The following is a 567-nucleotide window of genomic DNA, read 5'->3' as shown; positions in this document are numbered from 1 at the left end:
AAAAAAAAAAAACATATTAGGGCTTTTATAGGTTTGTGTTATGTTAAAGACAGTTTAGCAAGAGTAAAAATTTTTTTCTAATTTGCAAAATTCACAAACCCTGGAGCCATACTATATAAGTGTTAGCTATCATTATTATTTTAAGCCATCTATATAACTATTAAAGCCTGGGATATAATTTGAACACACTCTAGCTTACTGGTCATATGTCTTAGGTAGAGGAACATCACAAGTTTGGGGAAAATAATTATTCTTTACAGCATGCAGAAAAGAACCCTTATTCTATAGAAATAAACACAAAGGGATTGAGTGATAAATTCTAGTTTACATTGAGTAAGTTATGTTTTAAGCATAGTTGCAGCCTTGGAGACTGAGAAGAAATCAAATATTTATAAACATGTTTGTTGTCAGGCACTGTATTGAAACATCCATACAAGACTGAATATTTAAGCAGATTAATTTAAATATCAGTATCTCTAAAATACATATTTTCTTATGTCTGTTTTTTATATTAGAATCTGAATTATCCAGAACAGAAAGTTGTGACTGTTGGACAGTTCAAAATTG

The sequence above is a fragment of the Galeopterus variegatus genome, unplaced genomic scaffold (assembly GCF_000696425.1).
Source record: "Galeopterus variegatus unplaced genomic scaffold, G_variegatus-3.0.2 Scaffold38966, whole genome shotgun sequence".
NCBI lineage: Eukaryota > Metazoa > Chordata > Mammalia > Dermoptera > Cynocephalidae > Galeopterus > Galeopterus variegatus.
Note: the sequence above shows the minus strand (reverse complement) of the source record.